The 26,554-nt window shown below is 46.5% G+C and overlaps 1 protein-coding gene across 6 annotated transcripts in view; it reads left to right on the top strand.

The window, feature by feature from the left end:
* The window catches only part of RNF144A (ring finger protein 144A), a 114,957-nt gene that overhangs the window by 23,146 nt on the left and 65,257 nt on the right, over window positions 1–26,554 (top strand). For 2 of the 6 annotated variants that reach the window (XM_075923529.2, XM_075923530.2), the window contains one exon: window positions 18,741–18,856. The exons of the other annotated variants lie outside the window; for them this stretch is intronic. The gene's annotated coding sequence lies outside the window, so the exon portion shown is untranslated. The remainder of the gene's footprint in view (window positions 1–18,740; window positions 18,857–26,554) is intronic. 6 annotated transcript variants of the gene reach the window in all.

The raw sequence follows: 26,554 nt of genomic DNA, 5'->3' as shown, positions 1-26,554 counted from the left end.
CCAGTGCTACAAATATGGTTCTCTATCTTATTTCAGCATGTCTTATGAATCTTCCTCTCCAACTTCTAGCTTGAGGATTAAGTTTACGAGCCACGCTCATGTAATTTACCACATTTGATCTTCTCCATCATTAAATCAGTTCTTCTCTCTCCCAAGCAAAATTGGTTCTGATGCCCTCCTCACATTCGCACACCCCCAGGTACTACATCCTGGATTCTCTTCTCATCCCCAGGTGATGCATCAGTATTGGGCTCCTTTCCCCTCTCTCCCTCCCTCATTAATTCTGGATTTTCATCTATCCTGTCTCATCCCAAATTCACGGAAAGCATTGGGGAGTGTGGCTTTCCCTCCAGCACCGGAGTCACCCCTAGGAACTGTTCTGCATCTTTACACCGAATGAGTCCTGAGGTGCTTAGCTCTTCTCTTGCAGCCTCTTTCACCATGTTCTCATCAGGAGGCCACTTTAACTGTTACTTACAAATTAATAAATGGTCAAGTTTAAGGTCTAAGTCCTTATTGTTAAGGCACTTTTTGGCCTTGGGCACCTGATATCTGAAATATTGTTTAAAGCTCTGGGGGGGAAACAGTGGTTTATAAACTCTGTTCTATTAGACCTAGTGGAACGTTCTACCAAAAGGATAAAGGTCAGCAGTATGGAGGACTGAGTTTACAGTGTAGGATGGTCACAGTGTGGAATGAACAGCCCTGGAATTATGAAACATCTCAAACCTAATGACCTTCTGTAACAAATACAAGGCATGTATCTTGACCCTGCCGACTTCAATGTAAATACAGAGCAGCATGCATATTTTTTAAAAAAGCTCTCCAAACATGATCCTGCCAAAACAAAAAATTCCACTGCGTTCACAGCTCTCCTGAAGAGAGGATGAGAGAACAAACCACGTGACAGATGTGTAGTCTTACTGTTGTTTAATACAATGCTGGAAGGTGCCAGTAACACCATTTACTATAGCTAAACAATATTTATAAGCTTTTGATCAATAATACTGACAAACTGGCTAAACCCCAGAGTACCTAAATACATATTGGTTGGCTCCAACTTTGTCAGGCAGATGTGGAGCAGCTTCTGTCTGTGGGGAGCTCAAACCCCCATAGACAGTGGCTGTTTCATAGCAGCCTCCCTGCCTCCCACCGCTGCTGCCTCTGATACAGAGGTGGGGGGAGTAATGCAAGAAGTTGACAAAAACTTAGGCTTCTCAGTTGGTCTTCAGTTAATCATCTAGTCGACTACTCGTTGACACCCCTACCTGATCCCAATTAACTGTTTTATATCACTTCAGCCCAAACATTAAATTAGAGAACGCTAGTATTTTGAAGGGGCACTACGAATTTAATATAACACTTCATTGTTCTCATTATCAGGCTTGACAAACCTTGGCGAGAGCTATTCGCCAGCCCCACACTGCGCATGTGCCAGACCAGCACTGCACGTGTCTGAAGCTCCGGTGAATGGGGCGCACGGAGCAACCGGCTGAAATCTACTCACCACGGGCGAGTAGATTCAGCGGTTTGTCAAGCCCTGCTCATTATCGTTTTTTTTTGGGGGGGGGTCACATACTTTGAGCCTGTTGCCCAGGGTAATATTTGAGCTCAATTTAAAACCACAGTTTATCAAAATGAAATATGAGCATCTATGCCTATAGATTCTGTGTTGATAAGTTCAGTATAACAGCCTATATAGATAAGAATAGCCTCTCCTCTCTCTTTAATTAATAAATCCTAAGGTCTCCCTATCCCTAGAAATTCTGGGCCCTTCCTCCTCCCACATTCTGGATTTCTTCCACATACAGTAAGTCAATCCCTGTAGCACATCATTCCAGTGCTTTAATGCTCTTGCCACTGCTGCTCCTTCATCACTGTCCTGGGCACTAGCAGGTCCTTCGCCTCATGACTGCTCCTCCTCCTTCCTAATGGGGAACTCTGCTGTTTACTCCACTTCTGGAAAATCAGTAACCACTCTGTCCCTCCCTCCCTGTTTTAATGTAGTTAAAGAATTTGAACCTCTTTGCCTTTAAATTTCCTCACCCTCTTCAGGGAAGAAGCCCGTGACTACTCAGTCTGTTCACTCAGGCCCAATTTTTTTTTCTCATTCTCTATGAGCTGATGACAGGATTCTGTTGATCTGTTCTGGTTTTTCTTTGGGGATAGCAAAGAAGAAATTGGGGAACATTTTGCAGTGAGATGTTTCCTCTCCAGTGCTTTTGTTTCATTACAGTCTGGGAAAATCACAGTTCTTTGTCAGAATTTTCCAGATATGTAAATACTAAAGGAGACATGTTTTCTACCATAGTACTTGGAAGGCTTCTAATGTGAATACCTATTTCCTCCTCTTCTGGGTGGGACAGACAAGTGGAGTTCTGGGATCATTTCAGAAATAAATTATACTTTGTGGTAAACATGGTATAGATTCTCTTCATAGCCCTAAATAGCAGTATTTCAAATTCAGTTACTATTAATAGTCTCCTAGATTGCTAGGTGGAATAAAATCCGCCAGGAAAAAGCAGTCAGATTCAGTCTTTTGCTAGAAATGACCCAAACCAACCTACAAATGCTAATTTAAGTAGCAAAATGTAATTTGGATTGTTTAATGTACAAACTCTAGAGTAAATGCTCTTGAAAACCAGATTCTAATTTCAACTTTCAGATGGTAAGTCAGACCAGCATGACTACAGTTTCACTGCCATGTTTATATTAAGAAAATGGTGGTCAATAAAGTAAATAGTAGAGAGCAATAATTAGAGTTTACCAGAAAAGTTTTTCTCAATACAGTGGATATTCTTTAAATAGGAGCTGATTTTGTTTTGCCACATGACTGGGATCGGGCTCCAGAGGATGGCCTCATACGTGATCTTCCAAAAAGTTGAAGACAAGGCAGGATTCCATGGTTTAGGATTTGATTTGGGAAATCAAACTTGGAAAGATTCCTGTTAACAGTCTCTTTAACATGTACAATATCTTAAGAAGCCTCTTTTGAATAGAGGCTTTGAATAATAACATTCTCCATTAACGTTTTTATAGAGCTACTTTATATTGTTTGATTCTTTCAGTCAGGCAATGCTGAGTGGCATGGTGACTCATATTTATTTATGTCCTACAAAATAAATAAAATCTGGGACTCAAAATTGTTTAAATCAGTAATGTTTTAGTGATCTTCCCTTACATAATAATTAAGATAGGAGCAGTCTGTGTGATAGAAAATAAAATTTCCAGTGTTATTGTTAAAATTGGTTTCACTATACTATAATATTATTTATATTGCAGTAGTGCCAAGAGGCTGGGGACCATTTGTGCCAGCTGCTGTACAAACATATAACTGGAAGGCCATCCCTGTCCAGATGAGCTTACAGTCTAAGCCCAAGACCAGAGGCAGTAGATGGATATGAGAAAAAGATTGGGGAATGTGGTGGAGGTGCATGGGAGAGAACTTGTGAATAGTGACAGTCATGAACAGTGTAATAAGCAGCCAGAGTATATTGGCTTAATTGTCAAGTGTTCCTTGTGCATTGTAGCACAGTAGGCTTTAAGATGATGTTTAAAGGAGGATAATACAGTGGCTTTATGGAACTTTATGGGCAGCTTCTTCCATGCATGTGGGGTGGTATGGGAAGTAGGGATGTAAGGGAGTAGTCGACTATTTGCTTCTTCCCCTTTGCTGCCTCTGTGTCAGATGCTGGGGGTGGGAGAGCAGGAGCTGGTGCCGGGGGGAGTTGGCTTAAAAGCCAGTTCCCCCCAGCAGCATCTCCACAGTGCAGGGGAGGGGAAGTAGAGTAGGCAGAGCTTCAGCTGTCCCCGAGCCAGCTCGAGCTGGGACTGTTCAGTCCTTGCTCGTGCCAGTCTTGGGAGCTAGCCCCACTGGGGCTCTTACTACATTTAAAATGCAGGGCCGCAGCGATCCAGAAGCCAGCATGAGCCAGGACTGCTTGGTCCTGGCTTGCACTGCTCCCAGGAGCTAACCCTCCCGCAGCTCTGCAATTTAAATGTACAGGTTGAACTGCTGAAATCCTAGACTCTCTGGTCTGGCAGGACCGTGGATGTTGCTGGGTCAGAGAGCCCCGAAACTGAGGAGTGCGAACTGGCTGGGAGCCCCATCCCCAGGGAGTCCTGGCTGGGTGGGGCAGTAGTGGGACAGCTAGTGGCAAAAGCAGGGCAGCCGGCAAGCCCTGTCCCGGGGTCCCCAGCGGAGCACAGCATACATGGGACAGCTGATTCGCCCCATTCCCAGAGATTCCTGGTCGAGCAGGGGAGAAGCAAGGCCACAGTGGCTGGGGAATGCTGTCCCCAGGGAGCCCCAGCAGGCCAGAGCCCAAGTCCAAGCCCTTCAGGCTGGAACCCAGTGACAGTGAGTCTGGAGCGGAGCCAGTCGCAGGGAGGGGGAGCATTGTATAAAGCTTCTGGCGGGGAACCTCTCCTGATCCAGCAAATTCCCTCATTTGGGACAGATCAGGTCCCCAGGGTGCTGTACAAGGGAGGTCCAACCTGTAGTAGGAGCCGGGCTGCTGCCTGTCTGCCTTGCTACTACTACATTTAAACTGCAGAGCCACAGTTGGGGTATCCTGTGCCGCCCCTTGTCAAGTAATCAGTGGAAATTCCATATACTATTTGATTAACTAATTAATCGTAACTTAACATCCCTAATGGGAAGATGCACAATGGTACTTAGTGCTTTAAGTTTGGGTACTTAATTTTTGTGTAGCAAATCAAATGGCTAAATCTGGCAGAGACAGTTTCTTGATCTCAAATCAAAACACACTTTAAAATCAGATGATGATGACCCAAACAAGCATGATGGGGCTTTACATTGGAAAAGTTCTTTTAACAAAATCCTTTCATTTTACAAGAGAAATTCCTGAATTCCTGTAGGATGTGAATTCATTCCAGATAAGCTAATTCAAGAATATGCTTTAACTATGGCAATCTGCAGCACAACACAACTTCATTTCTGCATAACAGTGTTTCTGATTTTTGTGGGAATTCGATTCCTGTCATTCAGACTTCAGAAGTGAGTTGGATCATGTAATTAAACCTTTTAAGAGTTACTTTATAATACCAGTCCCCTTGCCATCCACAGCAACAATGCAATGTCCCCATAGCATATAGTGGACATGCACGATATGTAAAAATGATCCAGCTTGATCAAGATGGTTCTAGTAAACACTTTTTTTTGAAAGTGTGACCGCGGTGCACTGGAGGTGATCCAAAGGACGCACACTCTACATAGATTAACAGACAGGTTATTAGACAGGCTATTAGCCCGGATGGGTAGGAATGGTGTCCTTAGCCTCTGTTTGTCTGGAAATGGATGACAGGAGAGGGATCACATGATAATTACCTGTTGTGTTCACTCCTTCTGTGTTATCTGGCATTGCCCACTGTCGACAGACAGAATACTGGGCTGGATGGACCTTTGGTCTGACCCAGTATGGCCGTTCTTATGTTTAAGATTATGGGCATGAGACTTAAACTCCCCTAAAAATATTTTCCTCCTAATGCTAGAGTAAGTCTCATCAGACCTGAAATTAATGGCAACACAGCTGAACTTTTAGCTTCCTTGCTGGAAAACTGCTAAAGATGAGTCATGAGTAAGCACATGCAGACTATCTCTCTGCTTAGCATGCTCCATATCAATAAGTAGATTGAGCATTAAAACCTGCTGAGGATTCTGTTTCTAGACCCTGTCTACTTAGAATACCTGCCTCCTCTGTAAGGGTTTGTCTACACTACAAAGTTAATTCGAACTAACAGACGTTAGTTCGAATTAACTTTGATAGGCGCTACACATGCAAACTGCTAGTTCGAACTTAATTCGAACTAGCGATGTGCTTAATTCGAACTAGGTAAACCTCATTCTACGAGGACTAACGCCTAGTTCGAATTAACTAGTTTGAATTAAGGGCTGTGTAGCCACTTAATTCGAACTAGTGGGAGGCTAGCCCTCCGCAGCTTTCCCTGGTGGCCACTCTGGGCACCACCAGGGAAACTCTTCTGCCCCACTCCCGGCCCCGGAGCCCTTAAAGGGGCACGGGCTGGCTACGGTGCCCGTGCCAGGTGCAAGCCTGCCAGCACCCAGCCAGCAGACTCTGCACCTCGCACGGCTCGAGCTGGCCACCCGCTGCCACCCAGCCCTCCGCCTCTTCCCGGAACCAGGCTGGCGGCTCCCAGGAGCCTGCCCAGGTCCGCAAGAGGCAGGCGCCCGCCTGGTCTAGTGCGGACGTCGTGGACCTCATCCACGACCTCCGCATTAGGCACAGGAAAGTGGCCTTCTAGGGTAGGATAGCTGCAAGCCTGGCCACCCAGGAGCAGGTTGGCATGAAAATCAAGGTGGTCCACTGAGACCCCTGACCCTGAGCGCTGAGCTTAGAATGGCCGTACTGGGTCAGACCAAAGGTCCATCTAGCCCAGTAGCCTGTCTGCCGACAGCGGCCAACACTAGGTACCCTAGGGGGGATGGACCGAAGACAGTGACCAAGCCATTTGTCTCGTGCCGTCCATCTCCAGCCTTCCACAAACAGAGGCCAGGGAAACCATTCCTACCCTCTGGCTAATCCCACTCCATGACTTTATCTCACTTCTCTTTAAACTCTGTTCTAGTTCTAGCCTTCACAGCCTCCTGCAGCAAGGAGTTCCACAGGTTGACTATTTGCTTTGTGAAGAAAAACTTTCTGTTGTTAGTTTGAAGCCTGCTACCCATTCATTTCATTTGGTGTCCTTTAGTCCTTCTATTATGGGAACTAATGAAGAACTTTTCTTTATGCATCCTCTCCACTCATGATTTTATAGACCTCTATCATATCCCCCCTGAGTCTCCTCTTTTCTAAGCTGAGAAGTCCCAGTCTCTTTAGCCTCTCTTCATATGGGACCTGTTCCAAACCCCTCATCATTGTAGTTGCCCTCCCCTCTCCCACCTCCTTTTCCCAGTCTCCTCGAGTTTTGCTCAATAAAGAGAGTTTCTATTTTTGAACACACGTGTTCTTTATTTTGTACATCAGGAAGGGGGGCTAGGGAGGGATAAATGGAAGGAGGTGAGGGAGGAATGGGGTACGAGCCCCCGATGGAGAGGACTGGGCTGGCTCTGTGGGCTCCTCGGGGTGGAAACTCTCCTGAAGCCCCTTGATTGACCTCCTCCCCCCCCTCCGGATGGCAGCCTGCGGCAAGTGCAGCCGGGCTGATGGCCGAGTGCTGTTATGTGCCGAGTGTGGGCACTCAGGGCAATCCAAGCCAGGACTGCTTTGCAAGCGGGGAACCCCCGAGAACTGTCTGTCCGGGGTGGGGGTCGGGTCCCTTTAAGCACAGCCCTCGGCTAGCCTGAGGCAGCAACTCCACGCTCTAAGTCCTAATCTGATGCCCTGCCGGCACTGCTTCCGGCCATCCTTAACCTCAGTTCAGGGTCCACTCAAGGTCAAAATGCTAATTCGAACTAGTTTTTAAGTCTAGATGCGCTAATTCGAATTAGCTAAGTTAGTTCGAATTAGTGCTGTAGTGTAGACATACCCTAAGAGTGTAAGGATTTAGAAAACTGCACTTGTGGGTAGAACCACAAACCAGAACATGGCTAATCTAACTGCCTATGCTAGTATGCCTCATAGAGTGCAACTATCTGAACAGGACTTCGAAAGCCTACTTTTTAACCTGCATTTATGCTCAATGCTTAGATACTACAGGCTTGTCAGTTGCAGTAGATTCCCATCATTTAAGCAGTCTGCCCCTTAGTTAATTATACGTGTGTATCTAGTAGGTTTGTAAAAAATTTTCAGTCAGTTACAGGATTAGTGGTTTTTAAAATTCAGTCTGTTACATGGTTAAACACTCCGTAGGCTATTGGCAGTTTTACAGGATCTTTCGGAAAAGGGTTTATTTTTCAAAAGATCCGCATCTAGACTGCCTTTTTTCAAAAAAGTGGCTGCCATGTTTATGCTAATGAAGCACGGGATATTTAAATCACCACTTCATTAGCAATTTCGACGTGCCTAATCTACCTCTCTGTCAGCAGAGAGGTGTAGTCTAGATACAGCCTTAGATCCCTACTGTGGAGGCAGTGTGAGAGGGGAGGAGGAGGATATGTCTATATTGATGGTGTAGGGAGGGTATGGGTAGTGGAACTCCTCAATGAAAAGCAGGCAGTATCCATGTGCTGAATGTAGCTACTTGCCAGAGTGAATGTCTCTGATAGGGCAAGGGGGATGAAGAGGAGAAAAGCTCTGGTGGAGGGAAGGTGGCAGGAGCTACTAGAGCTTTTCCCTGTTGCATCTCCTCTCTGAGTCTTTCTTTGTGATGAAGAAATACTCTGGCAATGAGATACTACTCTGCATACTAAAAATAGCAGTGTAGATGGAGAAGGCACTGTTTTGGCATGTAGAGAGCCATGTTGAGTACCTACCCTAGGGGTTTAGGGTGTCTTACTTCTATAGAGTGTGTGTAATATATGTAATCTACATGTTGCTGTAAAAAAAGGGCAGTGTAGCTGTATTGTGTGTTAGCGTGTAAGTAAGTGATAGTCTTCTGTTAACCTCTAATCTCTTTCTGATAACTGTCGTATGTTGTAGGAGAGTATGCAAGAGAATACTTCACATTTCTGGAAGTTTGTCATTTTAAGCACCTTTTTATAACTTATTTTATACTATTGATGTTTTCATTAATAGATTATTCAATATTTTTTATTTTGTTTGAATAACTCAAAAGTCAAATATTTCAGAATATTAATAGCAGAAGAAAGAAAACAACCTCCTTCATCTCCAGAAAGGAACTAACTTATGTTGCCCCATGGCAATCCTTGCCAAAAAGAGACATGTGCATTTATATGTGGTTTGTCTTGCCTAACAGCCAATTGTGGATGGAGTTATGATTTTGTCAGTGAGAGAAAACAAGCTGTACTTTAACCACAGGAACATCTGCTTTTATTATGCTTAATTGGTAATGGAAAACCAAATGAAACTGAAAGTAGCAACACCAAAGGCCAAACCCAGCTCCCACTGATTTTAATAGAATTGGAATCCTAATTGCAAAGCAGTATAACATAGGTGGTTCCCATTATATGTAGGATTTATAATTTGATTCCATGGATCATAGCACCCCCACTATAAAAATTATTTCAGTGCCCTTGCAGTGTAACGGAGAGTCCCACATAACTAGGCTTCAATTTGGTGAATCTCTCCAAAGTAATCTTTTTATAGTGTCTGTCTTCTCCCTTGCTGATGTTTATAAGATCTTTTGAGCTGGAGGGACCAGAAAGACGAAAGAACGATGCCTCAGAATGTGCTTTGGCTCATTCTTTCTCCTCTTGCTTCCCTTTCAGTGCACATGCCCATGTTCGATTGTTGCTTCTTCATGTTCAGTCTTGCTACCTCGACACTATGTAGATACCTTCTTCATGGTGTCATAGTTCAGGGCAACTGCATTAGGGATGTTAAATTGAGGTTATTTTAGTAATTGAGTAGTCAATGGAATGTTTATTGTCTACTTGATAGGAGAAGGCAGCCTCACTCAGTCCTGGCTCATGCCGGGACCAAACCCCATTGTGGCATTGCAATTTAAAAGGCAGTAGGAGCTGGGCAGCCTGCCCCCCGGCTCTTACTATATTTTAAATTGTAGAGCCACAGTGGGGTTTGGTTCCTGACCCGGCACTAGCAGGAACTGAGCCAGGCTGCCTGCCTGTCCAGCTCCTAAATTTAGTAGGAGCCAGGCAGGCAGTCTAGCACAGTCCCTGCTCACAGTAGGTCAGAGACCAAACCCCAGTGTGACTCTGCAATTTAAAACACAGTAAGGAGTGGGGGGAGGCTGCCTGGTTCCTACTGCCTTTTAATTTGCAGAGCCTTTAATATAGAGGCAGCGAGGCATGGGGGAAGAATACCAGTAGTTGACTAATTGACTACTCTCTTACATCCCTTAACTGCACCTGTAACAGGAGCACCCACTCTTAACCTTCTAGCCTCCTCATTGTTGCCTTTCTTGAGTGGAGAACTGCATTGCTCTCCCTTGTGACCAGAGTATTTCCCAGATGAACAGTTCTCTGCCTTCACTGTGTTATTCCCAGCAAAAGACAGCCTGCCTAAGCAGACTTTGCTTTTCCTCTCAAAGATGGTACACAGTGTAATCGTGCCAAATATGTTATCACATTGTTTCTTCTAAGCAAGCGAATTTTACTTCTAACATAAAAGTGGTACAGAGAAGACCTATTAAAAATGCCTACTAATAAACTTAGCAGAAATTATTCATCTTGAACCCTCCATTGCCACAAGGGCTCTGATCTATGTCAGTCCTTCCAGCCCTTCTTGAAGAATTGGGCTCTCTTTAGATTGGAGATTCTGTCCTTTTCTGATCAAGCAAGAAAGCCCTAGGCCAGTGTTTCCCAATTGGTGCTCTGGGGAACCCTGGGGTTCCACGAAGCAAAACGAGGGGTTCTGCGAGGAGCCGGCACTCCCCCGGCCCTCTGAAAGAGAGAGAGCCAGCTAGCCAGCAGAGGCATGAGCGGTGAGTCATATGGGCTCGTGGTGCCCATGCTCCACCAATATTTGGAGCCGGAGCAGGCCCCAGCCCTCCTGCGTGTCCTCCCATCCCAGCCGCAGAGTGTCTCACCCCCGTCCCATCCCTGCCATGCACAACCTTCACTGAGCTCCCCCTTGCTGGCTGCTGCTGCCCTGCGTGGCGTGCTCAAACTGGTGGGCAGGAGACGCTCGGGCGTGATGTAACATCGCAGCCCGGGATTTTAAAACTGCTGGATGCTGCATTGCGTTGCACAGCTGAGTTGCGGGTTTGGAGTCCAGGGATGGAGCACAGACTCCAGCCCCGCAAAGTGGAAGGCAGAAGGAAAGGGAAGGGCTGGGAGAGGAAGGGGCTTGTGCGGAGGGGAAGGGGAGAGGGGGAAGAGTGGAAGGCACCAAAAGGACAGGGTAGAGGAGAGACAAATGCCGACAATGAAGAAAAAGGCAGGAGGGGAGGTGTCAGTGGGAGGGGGACAGGGTGATGCTGGGAGGGGAGAGGGTAAGGGCTTTGGGAGCTAGAGGGGGAAGGGGGAGGTGCTGGGAGAAGGCTTGAAAGAAGGGGTGGGCATGAGGAAGGCCAGGATGGAGCAAGTCATGGGTGAGGGCACAGAGGCATGAGGGGAACAGGAGCAGAGGGAGGTGAGGGGGTGGGCATCAGGGAAAAAGAGAGCAAAGGGGGGAGTCGGGGCAGTGAGGGAGGAGGGTGCAGGAGTAAGAGGAGGTGCAAGTGCCAGGGGGCTCTGGGGGTGAAGCAAAAGGGCAGACATCTGCAGGGGAGGGACCACCACCAGAGGAGAGACACAGGGCAGGTTTTTAGAGGGAGGTGTTAGAAGAGGGGATGAAGAGGGGTAGCTCACGTGATCAAATTGGGGCTACTGGAGGAGTGGGCACAGGGAGGAGAGAAGGGCTGGTGGACAGGGGCAGATCTCAGGAAGGCTGAGGGCAGTGAGAAGAACAGGAGTCAGGACAGCAGAGGAGGGTGAGGAGTTGGGAGGCAGCAGGCACCAGGGGAGCTGATGGAACAAGGGGAGGAGACATGTCAGCAGAGAGAAAAAGTAAATGTTAAAAAATATTAATAACTTGGGTGCCACAGAGGCACATCCAAATAAGCCAAATGAACTCAGTACTGGCGCACAACACAAAATTTGTTTTGCTCATGTGAGGAAACTCTTAGGCTATGTCTACACTGGTGGTTGCTTGCACAAGAACATCTATGGCAGTGTGGACGCTCTCTTGCCCAAGAAAGTGCACAAGAAATGAATGTTGCCTGTCCACACTACCCTTTTGCGTAAGAACAACTGCGCAAAATGGCTTATTCCTGAGCAGGAGCATCATAGCTCTTGTGCAAGAAGCCCTGATTTCATACATGAGAACATCAGTGTACTTGCGCAAGAACACACGGCCAGTGTAGACAGGAAGCAAGTTTTTGCCCAAGAGTGGCCGCTTTGGCGCAAGATCACACCAGTGTAGACACAGCCAGGGGGAGGGAGGCAGGGGCAGGGAATCAGCGTTGGCTCTGCTTGTCTGCATGGTTTGAGGGAAGGTGCAGGGAAATTGAGCTCAGCTGGGTTGCAGAGTGGGGAGGTCCAGGGAGCTGAGCTGGGCTGCAGGGTGTGTATGTGTGGAGCTCAGTTTGGCTGCAGGAGGAGGGAGGTGCTGGGAACTGAGGCTAGACTCAAGGGGAGGGAGGCGCAGGGAATCAGCGCTTGGCTCAGCAGTTTTGTGGGACTTGGGGGAGTGCAGGGAAACAAGGCTCAGCTGTGCTGTGGGGAAGGCATGCAGAGAACCAGTGCAGGGCTCAGCTGGACTGAGCTGGATGGGGGAGGGCATATGGAACAGACTGGGAGCTCAGCTGGGCTGTGAGGGGCTGCAAGGAACTGGTGCCGCACTCCCTTGGATTGTGGGGGGATGGTTTTGGGGGAGGTGCAGGGAACCAGCAGGGGTGGGCAGCTCAGTTGGGTTGCAGGGTACAGAGGTGCAAAGAAGCCTAGTGGGGAGGGGGAAACCAAGAGCCCTGAAATGACCTTCCCCGGTCCAAAAATCCCTCATCTGGGACCAGTCAGGTCCAGAGGGTGCCAGATCAGGGTAGGAGTTGGACCTCCCACCCAAGTCCCCTCCTTCGTAGCCAGACACCCTACCCCCAATCTGCTCCTGCTCCCTCCCCCTGGCCAGACACCCTACATCCAGCCTGCTTCTGCACCCTACCTACCACCCAGACCTTGCCCCCTTCCGCCTCCCCACCTCCCTCCCAGATCCTGCACCCCATCCCTATCCCGCTCCTTGGCAGCCCTGCCATCTACCCTAGCACCTAGCACCACCCTGGCCCTGACCCCAGCCCCCCACCACCTGAGCCAGCATCCTTCCACCCAGCAGCATCCTCGCCCCAGCCCCCACTTCCACTCTGTCCCCTGCCCCCACCAGCACATTTGGGACCACATTAGTGAGGCTTGGGGGGTTTTGGAGGGTTGTTGTTGTTGTTGGTTTTTTTTTTTCCATCTCACTTGTGTGGCCCCAACTGACTTTTCTGAGGGTCAGTGACCCTTGACTCAAAACAGTTTCCTCACCGCTCTCATAAATAAAGACAATGCTAAAACCTTTTGAGTTTGACATTTTATTTAAAAATGAAGCCTGGCCACAACGCCAAACCCCCATCTCACTGCAGCATCATCACACTCCTGCAGCACCTGACCCCAAATCTGAGCCTATCATACACTGGAACCCCCTGTCCTGAGCCTCTTACATCCCCAAACCCTCAGTCTTTTGCCACAACACTCCTGCACCAGCCACACATCACAAGTCTGTGTCCTGAGCCCATCATACTCACAACCTTCTTGCCCCGAGTCCCTCACATCCACAAGCCCGTGGCTTGCTCAGCACCCCAGCCTTCCACCTGAGCCCAAAACTCCTGAGCCTGGAATCCCCTCCCCAAGCCAACATCCCCTTCTGCATCCAAATTCCCTCCCAGAGCTTGTACTTCTCACCCCTTCCCACACACAAATCCCTCATTCCCACCCCACTCCTCATATCTCAACCTAGTGAGAGTGTACAAGGGCTGGGGATAGCATGTGATGGAGAGCAGGGGAACAGAGTGGATGAGACCTCCAAAGGAAGGGGGGTGGGAGGTCTTGGGGAAGGAATGTGATTTTTCATGCATTGGTGGGGAATTTCATGAATTGGTGGGTCCCTCTCCCTCCCTCCCCCCTTTTTTTGGGGGGGGGGGCTTGACAAACCTAGGGGTTCCTTTAAATTCTGAAAAGCTGAAAAGGGTTCCTCGGCCAAATAAAATTGGGAAACGCTGCCCTAGGCTATTAATCAAAAAAGCTTTTTTTTTTGGTCACATATATATGTGACCCATTCTTAGCTTTTGACAAACAGAGGTTGTACACCTCAGCACCTGTAGGAGGCTGCTGATGCAGCTGTGTTATTGTAGCATTTGTGGTAGAGATGCTCTAAGTCTCTTCCTCTGGAGTAATTACTGCACATCCTATAAGTCTTTTCCACCCATAGTGCTTTCTACACTGGAGTGTAGATCAGTACTGTTTATGTTGCGCAGGCTGTGCATTATTTACACCCTTGAGTGATGTAAATTGTAATGAAGTAAGTTAGTATAGACAAGGTCGTGGTCTGCTGGTCCCCATGGAATCCAAACTGGGGCTGTGTCTACCCTAGCACTTCTGTCAGTAAAGATTTTTTTCACTCAGGGTGGAAAAAATATACCCCTCCCCTGACTGACTTGAGTTTCACCAACAGAAACGCTGGTCTGGACAGTGCTTTGTCGTTGGGAGAAATCTCCCACCGATATAACTGCTTGTAGAGCAAAAGCAGGTAGCTCCTTTCCTGTACGGTGAAACATACAGCTCTGCACATCCATCTGCAGCACAGGAAGCTTAGAAAGGTGTTATGATCAAAGGAAAGCAACGATCAAGGGATGGGATGGAATGCAATGCACATGAGTGAAGGCTGAATTGGTTATGTTTAGTTTGGAAAAGAGGAAATTAGAGAGGACACAAGAGTGGGCTTCAGATACTTGAAAGGCTGCCATAAAAAAAAAAGGATGGAGAGCAGTCATTCTCTTTTGCCACAGAGGACAGGATAAGAGGGAATGGGTTCAAACTACAGCATAGATTTAGATGAATTTTTAGGAAAAACTACATAACAGTAAGAACTGCCTCAGGAGGTTATGGAATCTCCTTCAAAAGGAGCCTGGATCTGTCTGGGATGGTTCAGACATGTTGCTAATAGTCAGCATATTTGAATGCTGTTTGTCAGCAATACTTCTACACCCAATGAGTGGGTTCTGCTTTGTGAGCAGGAGAGTGCTCCTGCTGACAAAGCAGTGTTCACACATGCGCTTGTCACAGCAAAACTTTGTCATTCACTGTGGGTGGGTGGGTGGGTGGGAGGGAACGCGCACCTGTAAAAGACAAGTTTTGTTGAGCAAGTGTAGACAGTAAAGATTAGGTGCATGCATCTGATGAAGTGAGTTGTAGCTCACCAAAGCTTATGCCATTGTAACTGTTAGTCTTTTAAGGTGCCACTAAACTCCTTGTTGTGTTTGCCGAAATAGATTAACAGGGTTAACTCTGAAATATCACTTAAATGAGAACACCTTAAGGAAATGGAGCAGTTCATGGATCACAGAACTATTGTTTCAGATTGCATTCTTTTCAGTAGGTGGGGGTGGAGATGGAAACACCACTACACCTCCAGTGCTGGAGAGTTTCTGATACTGTGTCAAGCATATCACTTCACCACCATTAGTGTATCCTGGGTTCATGCGCTAAACTTGCCTATTCTAAACTACACACCAAGAAAGGCAGGGTTTCCCCAGGTCCTGGCTCAGATAAGGATGAAGCAGGGAGTGGGGCTCAGCCCCCCTCACCCCCAGAAAGACAAGCTGAGAATGAGCTCCCATGAAAGAGAACGTTGGGGCAGGGAGTAGGGCTCAGACATGCCCTAAGAGGCAAGGCATACCCTCTCCAGAACTTGGCTCACAAGAAGTGGGACATAGAGTGGGGATCAGATTTTCATGGAAGGGCAGGTATCCCCCATATCCTCACACACAGATGGGGTAGGAAATGGGGTTCAGACATTCCTGGAGAGGCAAGCCTCCCCCCCTTACTTTTGCTCACTTGAGGTGGGGTAGAGAACGAGGCTTCTGCCCATACCCACTCTTGAGCATTAGGAGCCCCCAGATCCTCTCACAAACAGGGAATTGGGCTCATTCATGCCTGGGAGCAGTATCCCCAGATCCGAACTCACAAGCAAGATAGGGATAGTGGCTGAGAACCCTGAGGGTATGTCTGGCGCGCACACTGAAGGGGAGAATGTTGATCTGACCAATGCCCGTATCCTCCCTCCTGAGGTCTCTTCCAGTCCTGTGATTCTATGATCTCCCTACCACTAACCTCCATGTGTGCTTCACCTGAGACCACTCATCTTTTTCATCACCCCTACTACTCATCCCCACTCATCAGAGGCAGCAGGTTTGCAAAAATGTTGGTGGTGCCCAGAATGCCCAGAGTCTGCACCCCTCTCCCACTCAAGATCCCTCCTCTACCTGACTAAGGGTTGGAGAGAGTTTGGATGGGGGAAGGGTGCAGACTCTGGGAGGGAGTTTGTGTACTGGGTGCAGGCTCCAGGCTGGAACATAGGATTGGGAAGGAGGAGTACAGGCTCTGAGAGGGAGCTTGGGAGTAGGAAGAGTGAGAGATGGGGCTTGGGTGCAGTTTGGAGTCTGGGGTGCAGGCTCTGGGATGGAATTTGGGGGCAAGGCAGGGGATGAGAGGGACAGATGTTGATAATATGCTATCTGATAATTTCCACATTTTTTGGACCCTTGAGGTGATGCTGTGAAATTCAAAGGGCTACTCTTTATTCCCTCAAACTGTCCAGCTGGTGTGGAACTTTGAAGGCTAGCAGTCCTGTCAATTCCTTTGTGTGGACATTCTAAATAAAGTCTGACAGGTGCCTGGTATGCTCCTGAGTTTAGTGTGCTTAACTGGAGAAGCAAATCTTTTCCAAATAAGATTTTAATTTGGTTTTTCCCAAAGGTATGGTGGGTGCCAAGCACTCAGAGTAATCCTGAGAGAATGGTGCTTGATTTCCTATCTGTGAGCAAAAATAGGTTGCCAGAATCCATCAACATTAAAAAAGCTGTTTTTGGAAGGAGATTGTCTGGGGAATTCATTGGTAAATAGTCCTAAATTTGGATCCCTAACCATACCCTGTGCCCCTACGTGATCCACCAAATTTCTAAGCTATCAAAGTAAACATGTGGAACACTTCGAGCCAAATTTTAAATGGAAAGCTGGTTTTAACCTCAACTGCAGGAGAGCAACAGATAATAGTGGTATGACTATGATATATCTGTAATCTGTCTGGCTAGTTTGTCATACGGTGACAGTAGTTTAGCAAGACAACTATTTAAGGCCTCTCTGCCAGTAATAATGTATAATTTCAGTTGTCCAAGTATAGACTGAATGTCACATGCCTGAGAGAGTTTCTTTATATTTTACCAAAAGCAATTTCTCCTTAAAACATGTAATTCTGAAACCATGCAAAAGAAGACTGTTCAAGAGGCCAGTGTGGCTGAGCCATTAACAGTGCCATAATGGAATTCCAGTCCACACTAATGGTCTAACAAAGGAGAAATAAAATTCTCAGGACTATTCCCTGGAAAGAAGGTTCTTCTAAAGCAGTCTCCTGATGGGACAACCCAGACTTCCCCATATGGCCAAATCAGGACAACATGACTTACAACACATAAGTGACTTAAATAAATGTCATTGTAACACAAATCTTTGATTGGAAAACTGAGAAACTGGCACCTGATTCAGAAAAGGGAAAAAAGATTACTAATGACAGGAGGAATTGGAGAGTAATGACATGATCAGAGTGGGCTGCAGCAGTACTTTGAGTAGGGAAGATAAGGAAGAGGAAAAGGTCAACTTCAGAAATGGTATATGGGGGGAAATGTGGCAGGATAGGGAGTGGGTGCATTCGAGGCAGAAAGTGAGTTTCATGTTTGATTTCTTTGAGCCAGCAAGCTTGGGTGGCTGAAAGGATGTTTAAGTTACTACTGGTGATGGAGATGAGAAGCAGTGGTTTGGCTATGTTAAACATGAGAGAATCCCTGATATCATATAGCAAGAGATGTGAAAGAGTCATTTGGAGAAGGGAAAATGAGCTGTTGATGAAGTGGTAAATGTAGGAATCCTCAGCCTAAATGAAATTTAAGGAGCAGCTGATGTCACTGACTGTCTGGGTAGGACCTGGGTAGGGTTTTCTCAGTGCTATATATTGAGAGGCTATGATCTTGTTGATCGCTGATGTGATGACTTATATAGTACATTCAGGCATATACTTGATTGACTTTCTCACAACATTGCATGAAAAAATAGCTGTAGTCTCCAGGTAGCAGCAGTCTTAATCTACAGTCAAATGATTATGTCACACAGTTTAGAAAGTCTTATGCTGTGACTGTGCAGGAGGAAAGGAAGAGGTTCCTTGCTTCTACTCCGGCAAGTTGGTCTGAACAGTGTCATTTGCTGAGCTTCTGGATATGATCTAGAATTGGAAGGGACCTCGAGAGTTCAAGTCTAGTCCCCTGCCCTCACAGTAGGACCAAGCACCATTTATACCCGGGCTACTCAATATGTGGCCTGTTTGTTTGTGGCCTGCTGTGAAGTTTGGGTTTACGCAAGGCTCAACAGGCAGCCTGCAGGTGGAATCCTTTGAATATGGCCTCCATTGGGAACAAGCTCCACAACGGTGAGTCAGTATAAAGGTTGTCTGCTGATATGCATTTTAGTAGTTAAATTCCTGGACTGTCAGTGGTCATTAAAAGTGCTGACATATGGGTGGAAACAGATAAATATTGCATTTTATTAATATCAGCAGAACTGACTTAAATGGGTCTGCATGTTGTGTAGACTTGCCTTATTTTTTGTATTCATACCCATCAGTGTGAGAGAAGCTATTTGCATATATATTTGCATGTATATGCAACCACACTTAAGTTGTGTGCTGAGACTATCATTGTAGCCCCGGGGCTTCCAAAGTTGAGTAGCCCTGATCTATACCATCCCTGACAGATGTCTATCTAACCTGCTCTTAAATATCTCTAGTGATGGATATTCCGCTACCTCCCTTGGCAATTTATTCCAGTGTTTAACCACCCTGAGAATATGTGTCTTGCAACTTGTGGTTTGGTTTCAACATGCCATTTCTTGCTTCCCCCAGAGGGCATTTCTGGGCTTTTGCTGCTGGGAAGAATGCTGATTGGTATGATGGAACCATGTGCGCATAGCCTGCTCTTCTGAAGTCAACTATACATGCTGACAGTCTGTCTAACTTTGGTATGTATAGTCTTCCATTTTGGAGCAAGATTTTAGTAGAGGTTGGGGAGAGACAAGATGGTTCTTACATAGCTGCAATGGCCAGAAACAACATAATTGTGGGCTGAGTACTACTGTACAGAAAATGCGCTGGTGGGGTTAGAAGGTTTACCTAGTCCATGGATTAGTTAAAACTCTATAATGCTTGTTAAAGCTGGCTAGAGGACAACACAAACAGTATTTTACATTAAAGTCCCTCTTCTCACAAACTCTGCAGCATATAGTCATTTTGCTTTTTACTTTCTGGCTTCTAATAAACATTGCTTGCCATGGCAATGTTGTTCTCTGCTGCAGAAGTATCCATTTTAAGAGAAAAACATCTGAAGCTGTTCAAGTTGTCACCCAGGTGATTGCTATCTCAGTGCAGCTGAGGTGTGGGTTTTGTTGCCAACACTCAAGTAACAGAAAAAGAGGATTTAAAAAAAAATAACTTTAATCTTTCATGAGCTTCAGGGGGTAGCCGAGCTAGTCTGTTACAGACAAAAGCAACAAATAGTCTGGTAGCACTTTATAGACTAACAAAACATATAGATGGTATCATGAGCTTTCTTGGGCACAGCCCACTTCTTCAGATGACCAGAGTTATGAGTAGGGCATATGAAAACTCGAAATAAATAGGGGAGGAGGAAGAAAAACGGAGGGAGGTGAGACAGAACATCATTAAGTATCTGGAGAATGGGTTCTTAAATTTAAGCAGATTAAAATCAAAGTCAATAGATAGATTGCTAAAACGGAAAGGATACCACTCAGAGAACTGTTAATACCTTCAGTGGTTATTAAGTGGTAGTGTTCTTGCCAGCCCATATCACAATTGACTCCATTAGCATGTGAATTGAATTTGTGAATGAACTGTGATTCCAGTCCTTACCTATGTATCTGGCTTGTGGAGCTGGACTGTGACAAAGCCACCTGCTGGTCTGTTAAACTGTGGTTAGGCAAGCAGAAATGTTCACCAACAGGCTTCTGTGTATTCCCTTTATGTATATCCAATTTGTGTCCATTGATTCTTTCCCGCAGAGACTGTCCAGTTTGTTCTATATATCTATATATCTATAGTAGTGGGGCACTGCTGGCATTTGATGGCATAGATCAGATTACTAGATGTGCAGTCAAATGACCCTTTGATTTTGTGGTTCATGTTGTTTGCTGCCGTGATGAATTCATCAGTGTAGATATGTGGGCAGAGTTGACATCTTTTTTGGTTGCAGGGCTGGGTTCCTGAAGGCTTATAATGTGGTTGTGTGGCATGGTTATCAGAAAGAACATGTTTCAGGTTAGGGGGTTGTCTGTAAGCAAGAATAGGTTTTTCTCCTAAGGCCTCTGAGTGAGGGATCATTTTCCAAGATGGGTTGTAGATTGTGTATACTGCATTGGAGGGGTCTGAGTTGTGGACTGTAGGTAACAACTGTAGGAGTTCTGTTATTTTCTCTTTTGGGTCTGTCTTGAAGTAGTTCATGTCTGGGTATTTTTTTTTTGGCTCTGTCAATTTGTGTTTTCACTTCCCCAGGTGGGTATTTCAGTTTTAGGAATGCTCTGTAAAGATCCTGTAGGTCAGCGTTTCCCAAGCAATGGGCCGTGGCCCGATATTGGGCCGCGAGAAAAAAATACCGGGCCTCAGCGTGGCTACTGGGAGGGGAGCAGAGTGGGGCGGCTGGGAGGAGGTGTGTGGGGGGGAGGGGAACCAGCTGCCGGGAAGCAGGGTTGGGGCCAGCAGGGCTGTCTGGTGGATATCGGGGAGGGCAGGCGGTGGAACCAGGGCTGGTCGGGGGGCAGGAGGGCTGGCTGGGGGAAGATCAGGAGGAGGAGGACAGGAAAACCAGCTGCTGGAAGCAGGGCTTGTTGCGGGGGTTGTCGGAGGAGCGGGGCTGACTGGGGGAGATTGGTGGGGGGCGGGGGGAAATGGCCGCTGGAAGCAGGGCTGGATGGGGGCAGCAGGGCTGGACTGGGGAGATTGGGAGGAGAAGTGGGGGGAGCCAGGCACCTGCAAACCCTGGCAGACGAGTGAGTCCAGCCGGGAAATTCCATTTCTCTCCCCCACCCACTCCCACCCCACCTAACATACTCTCCCTTGAGTAGTTGCGAACTGCCTGGCAGATAGACACACTCAGACAGCATGAGCACATCTGCCAGCGAGGCAGTTCGCAGCTAAGGACTGATACACCTAATTATAATAATACTTACCCAATTAGAAAATACCAGACATTTTATGTCTGGTAATTTCTCAATTTGTTTCCTGGACAAAACCCTGAAATACCGGACTGTCGGGTACAAAACCGCATACCTGGCAACCCTACCCTTCCTTGCACTCTCTCTCCTAGCCAGATATCCTACCCCCAGTCTGCTCCTGCTCCTGCTCCTACCTCCTGGAGTCCCCAGAAACCTGGCCCAGGCTGGGAGGAGGATGCTGCCGGGTGAAACACTGAAAATCTATTCATTTTTCATTCTTTTTTTATATGCGTTTATATTTTTGGGCTGCAAAAAACAGTACTAAAAAAAAAAAAAACAGGGTTTCAACTAAAGTAAAAAGTTTGCGAAACCCTGATCTAGCCAGCTTTCTATCCATCTTACAGTCTATTTATCCAATCCATATTCCCTTAATTTTCGGGCAAGAATATTGTGGGTGGCTGTATCAAAAGCTTTGCTAACGCTGGCACTGCAGGCTTTGGGAGGACCAGAAACAACTTATTTGAATATACATCATTTGCTAAATGAATTTGCAAATGAATGTTACCGGTCCTCCAAAAGCTCGTGAATGGATTTACTGGTCCCCGTGTCAAAAAGTTTGGTGATTGTCTGCTGTAGGTGATTGTCTCTGTCTGTGGGTTAGAGCAAATCCGGTTGTATTGTAGGGCTTGGCTATATACAATCAACTGAAAAATGTGTCTGGGATGAAAGCTGGAAGCATGAAGGTGAGTGTAGTGGTCGGTAGGTTTCCGATATAGGGTGGTGGAAACTTGTCCATTATTTAACTATAATGTAGTGTCCAGGAAGTGGTCCAGGCTGAGGGTGGAAGTTGTTAAAATCCTTGTGGAATTCTTCAAGAGTGTGTTTTCCATGGGTCCATATGATGAAGATGTCCTCGATGTAGCATAAGTAAAGTTAGGGGTATTAGGGGGTGAGAGCTGAGGAAATGTTCAAGGTCAGCCATAAAGATGTTGGCATATTGTGGTGCCATGCAAGTGCCCATGATTGTGCCACTGATTTGGAAATAGAAATTGTTTCTGAATTGTAAGTAGTTGTGGGTGACGACAAAGTCGCAGAGCTCTAATGAGGTGTGCAGTGTTGTTATATGGGATGGTGTTCCTGATGGCCTGTAATCTGTCTGTGTGGAATGTTGGTGTAGAGGGCTTCTACATCCATGGTGGCCAGGATGGTATTTTCAGGAAGATTATTGATGTGTTGGAGTTTCCTCAGGAAGTCAGTGATATTGCGGAGGTAGCCAGGAGTGTTGGTAGCATCGGGTCTGTGGAGAGAGTCGATAGAGCCAGATAATCCTGTGGTAAGTAAGTGTGCCAATGCTGGAGATGATGGGCCAACTGGGATTACCAAATTTGTGTATTCTGGGTAGTAGATAGAAAGTTCCTGGTCAGGGATTTGGGTGGGGTGGGGTGTTAGTATAAATTTGTTCGTGAGTAGCATCAGTGAGTTTCATGAGCAGTTTTTTTCATGGGTTTTTTTGGTATTCTTTAGTGGAGTCATAGGAGAGAGGCCTATAGAATCTGGTATTGGTGAGTTGTCTGTTTGCCTCCCGGGCTGAGAGAGTGATTAGATAGGTTGATGATGATGTTTGGTGAGCTGAAAGTATCCGTAATGAGAGATCCTGAGGCATGTAGCAGTTTGGACAGTTTATTGTCCTTTTTCTTCTGAAGAGAGATGAAGTGGTCCTTGTAGGTGGTTTGTTGAATAGTAGTAAAGTCTTGAAGAGGTGAAATGTGTGTAGAGGCTTGCTTTTTTATGATAGTTCCTAATGTAGAGATCTTCTCCTTGATTTTCTTCTGTTTGTTGTAGAGAATGCTGATAAGGTGGTTCCTTAGTTTTATTCCCTACTCATAACTCCAGTCATCTGAAGAAGTGGGCTGTGCCCACAAACGCTCATACCACCATCTACACGTTTTGTTAGTCTATAAAGTGCTACCAAACCATTTGTTGTTTTAATCTTTCATATGAGGCTTTTAAGGTACTTTACAAACATTGAGTGTGTTTTACCACACCCCTGGTAGGTAAGTATCTTGATTCACTTTTAAGTATTGGGAAACTGTGAGAGAAGGGTTAAATGACTTTTCCAAGGTCAGAGGAAATCTGAGCCAGGACTAACCATCAGGACTACAAACCCTCTCCTTTGCTCACTTGTTTCTTGAATAAGGCTTTGTCACATGCTTTTAAATATACTGCCTACCTTCAGGCCTCCCAGGTTTTCTTCTTGCCAACTGGGGGGGGAGGGAGGGAAATCCCACAGAACCCAGATTGAGGTATTTGTGCATTGTGTATGCACAACAATTACTAAGAGCTTGAAACTGACAAGAAAAAACGTTCTTGTCAAATGGTAAAGTTTGAAACTGTTGCTTGGTAGATTATTGCTATAATGCAGTAATGCAAATCCAGTGGCCAGAAGGAAATGGGAGGGAGCAGAAAGGAGGGGAGAAAAATATAAATTAGGAAAGATGGAGAGGCAGATTTTTCAACTGGATTATGTTTAGAAGATTCCTGATTCCAAAACAGCTAAAATTGCAACCCTTGTGTGTCAATTTTTCCCCTCTCAATTTTGAATGTGAATCATGTTTTCAAGGCTGATAGATGGCTATAAACAGTAGAAAACCATTATAAATATGAAAGCTTGGTAATTGCCTCCTTTTGTGTGATATAAACATAATCCTATCACACTTGGCTGGGAAAATGAATACTGATGGTTTCTGAACTGTGTTTCTCTCTATATATATTAAAATAAAACTTTTCCTGTGTGATGACAGAGTGATGTCATCACGTCATTCTGCATCCCTCACCCCCTCCACCATTACTCCTCCCTTCTGCTAACCCCATCAGCTCAGAATGTGGCCTGTACAGCAGCCCAACCCTTCTGCGCTGGCTGGAGGGGGTGGAGAGAATGGGCCTGCACTGCCCCAACCCTTCTCTGCCTGTCAGAGGGAGGCTGAGAGGCTGTGGGAGAAGGTATGGGGGGAGGAGGGGGAATTGAGACACCCAGGCTGGCTGCGGGGGAAGGTGGGGGGGGGTGGGAGTGGGGGTGGGGAGAGGCCTGGGCTGGCTGCCAGAGGTGGGGGGATGAACAAGAGGCCTGGGTTCCCTTCCCCAGAAGCCCGGGGGGTGGCGAGAAGCTGGGGCTGGTGCAGGCCTGGCCCTCCTCCCCTCTCCAGTGGCTGTGGGGAGACCTGAGCCTGCTTACCCCCAGAGGCAGACCCCTAGGTTTTTTTTAAATATTCAAAAAAGTGAAGGCCACAAGATGTTTCTCTTTTACTTGGAAAAATATCTCCAGATTGTTGCCGATGCTTTCTTGAGCATCTGTTGAGATGTTTATTCTTGTTTTAACTCCCTTCAGGAAAGATTACATCATTCTGTTTTTGATTTATATTCTGCTCTCAGCAGAGGTCAGTCTCATGCTACTAATAGTAGGGCCAGCCCTCTTTGTTTCCATGGTCATTATACTAGCTTCATAAATTCTGAGTTTCTGCTCCTGATCTAAAAGGTTATTACTGCAGTTTGTTGTTCATATGGTGGAGCCATTTGTGTTTAGATTACTGGTTAGCTAGTTATAGCATTACTAAACATAAAATCTGATAGGCTATGGTTGCTCTTTGATATGCATCACAGAGCTTGGAAAGCTTCTGAGGCCCTGTAACGGTTCTTGGGGTACTCAGGACTGTGGGTCAACTTGTTTCCTCATCCTTCAACTGTAGAAGTTTTGCTTTTGTCAGCACTTCAGCCAAGCACCCTTGCATGCTTATGACAACTCTTCTTTCTCTTTGCACCTATTGTTAACCTGCATCTCAGTCCCCTTGAATTGGTGCCTTGTGATATCCAGCCCCTGACACTGGCTACTCACAGAAATTCTAGATCCTTTGTCCCTATGGGGCAGTGTGTTTGAGTTTACCAGTTTTGGCTTAAAGTACTACTCCTGCAAACCACACAGCACTTCTCTTAAAATAAGAGAAATGTAGGTTTATTTAAAGAGTAAAAATTTACCTAAAAGTGAGAGACAGTGATGGAAACAAATGGTTACAGCTGAAAACAAAATAATAAAATGTCAACCTGGGTCTGCACTGTTGCTGGTTACCTTTCTTAAGTAATAAAGTAACTATACCCACCCCCACCAATGTTTAGAGTATTGCAAAGCTGGCTGGTTTCTTAACAACCAGGAGCTAAATATTCATGAAAGCATCCCCCTTCCTGCCCTTCAGTGGATGAATACAAAGTCTTTTCCTTATTCTGTGTTTATACTGAAAACTGTCTTTTGTTTCTGTTCTCAGGCAAGGAGAAATCCTGCTCTGTTGGAGAGTTTCCTTTTTTATCTTTAAGTAGGTTCTGTTGTTGTTATCTCTGGCTGTTCTCTATTTACTGTTCTAAGATGTGGCCAGGATACACAATAGAATCCTGTATTACCTTGCTCACTAACTAGGGATGGATGATCACTGTCTCCTGGCTGAATGGCTCCTGACCAATGCATAATCTTCCCAGGGACTACTTTCTATTCCTAGTTTATAAAGCATGTTTCCAGTATAAACACATTACTCTCTATAAATATTACCTGCAGGTACATCTCACAGTGATTTTCATTCTTGACAAATTATGTGCTTTCTGTAGATGTTACTGTTAATGGATAAATATCCTGTAAGGTATGTTTGGTGTTCTGAGTTTGTCAAGTCTGGGGTGAGAGCTCTTTGAAAAGAAACTTACTGAGGGTATGTCTACACTACAAAGTTAATTCGAACTAACGGACGTTCATTCGAATTAACTTTGATAGGCGCTACACTAGCGCTCCGCTAGTTCGAACTTAATTCGATCTAGCGGAGTGCTTAGTTCGAACTAGGTAAACCTCATTGCACGAGGACTAAGCCTAGTTCGAACTTACTAGTTCGAATTAAGAGGTGTGTAGCCCCTTAATTTGAACTAGTGGGAGGCTAACCCTCCCCAGCTTTCCTGGTGGCCACTCTGGCCAACACCAGGGAAACTCTATTGCCCCCCTCCCGGCCCCGGCCCCCTTAAAGGGGCACGGGCTGGCTACGGTGCCCGTGCCAGGTGCAAGCCTGCCAGCACCCAGCCAGCAGACCCTGCACCTGGCACGGCTCGAGCCAGCCACCCGATGCCCCCCAGGCCTCCCCCTTTTCCCGGGACCAGGCTGGCGGCTCCCGGGAGCTTGCCCAGGACAGCAAGAGGCGGGCACCCACGTGGTCCAGTGCAGACATCGTGGACCTCGTCCATGACCTCCTCACTAGGCACATGAAAGCGGCCGTCTAGGGCAGGAGAGCTGCCAGCCTGGCCACCCGGGAGCAGGTTTGTATGAAAATCAAGGTGGTCCACTGAGACCCCCGACCCTGAGCTTAGAATGGCCGTACTGGGTCAGAACCAAAGGTCCATCTAGCCCAGTAGCCTGTGTGCCGACAGCGGCCAACCCTAGGGACCCTGGAGGGGATGGACCAAAGACAGTGA

The sequence above is a fragment of the Pelodiscus sinensis genome, chromosome 3 (assembly GCF_052426305.1).
Source record: "Pelodiscus sinensis isolate ZL-2025 chromosome 3, ASM5242630v1, whole genome shotgun sequence".
Taxonomy (NCBI): Eukaryota; Metazoa; Chordata; order Testudines; family Trionychidae; genus Pelodiscus; species Pelodiscus sinensis.
The sequence above is the reverse complement of the archived record's forward strand: the minus strand, read 5'-3'. Positions and strand labels throughout refer to the sequence as shown.